Below are 882 nucleotides of genomic sequence, written 5' to 3' on the forward strand. Positions count from 1 at the left end.
GAGCGCAGACAGCAGGCGGGTCTATGCAGATGAGGGAGGGCGCGCAGGGGCTGATGGTTGTTGTTGTGCGGATGAAGGGCGGCGTGGTCGCGGGTGCTTTTGTGAGCGAGTGCAGGCCGGTTGTTTGCAGACGAGCGTCCTCGGTGTGTGGGAGTTGTGTGGAGGCTGCGAGTGTGTTTGGTAAAGTGAGCGTGAGTTTACAGTGTATGTCGCGTGAGGCTGTGGAGGGGCTGCGGGCGAGCAACTCATACTTACCTGGCAGGGGAGATACCATGATCACGAAGGTGGTTTTCCCAGGGCGAGGCTTATCCATTGCACTCCGGATGTGCTGACCCCTGCGATTTCCCCAAATGTGGGAAACTCGACTGCATAATTTGTGGTAGTGGGGGACTGCGTTCGCGCTCTCCCCTGGCTTTTTCGTGTTGAAAATTAGGCCTTGCGGAGGTTGGACCAATTGACGTTCCTACCAGCAGTGCAGGAGGGTTCTTTTGATCCTACACCCTCTCCAGCATTTGCTGCTGACACCTTTTCTGATGTGTGACGTTCTCACAGGAGTGAAGTGATATCTCATTGTTGTCTTGATTTGCATTTCCCTGACAATCAGAGACTTGGAGCATTTTTTCATGTGTTTCTCGGGCCTTTTGAATCTCTTCTGTGGTGAATATTCTGTCCAAGTCCTCCCCCCATTTTTGGATGGGGTTATTTGTTGTCTTGTTGTTGAGTCTGGTAAGCTCTTTATATATGTTGGTTATTAAACTCTTATCTGATGTATGGCATGTAAAGATCTTCTCCCATTCTGTGAGGGGTCTCTTGGTTTGGGTAGTGGTTTCTTTTGCTGTGAAGAAGCTTTTTAATTTGATGTAGTCCCATAGGTTTATACTT

The 882-nt window shown here is 49.8% G+C and overlaps 1 non-coding gene across 1 annotated transcript; it reads left to right on the plus strand.

The window, feature by feature from the left end:
* Positions 1–247: 247 nt before the first annotated feature.
* LOC132541493 (U1 spliceosomal RNA) lies at positions 248–411 on the plus strand. Its single transcript, XR_009552658.1, has one exon. It is a non-coding gene; the product is annotated as a U1 spliceosomal RNA (small nuclear RNA).
* Positions 412–882: the final 471 nt, after the last annotated feature.

This window comes from Erinaceus europaeus, chromosome 11 (assembly GCF_950295315.1).
Source record: "Erinaceus europaeus chromosome 11, mEriEur2.1, whole genome shotgun sequence".
NCBI classification, from domain to species: domain Eukaryota; kingdom Metazoa; phylum Chordata; class Mammalia; order Eulipotyphla; family Erinaceidae; genus Erinaceus; species Erinaceus europaeus.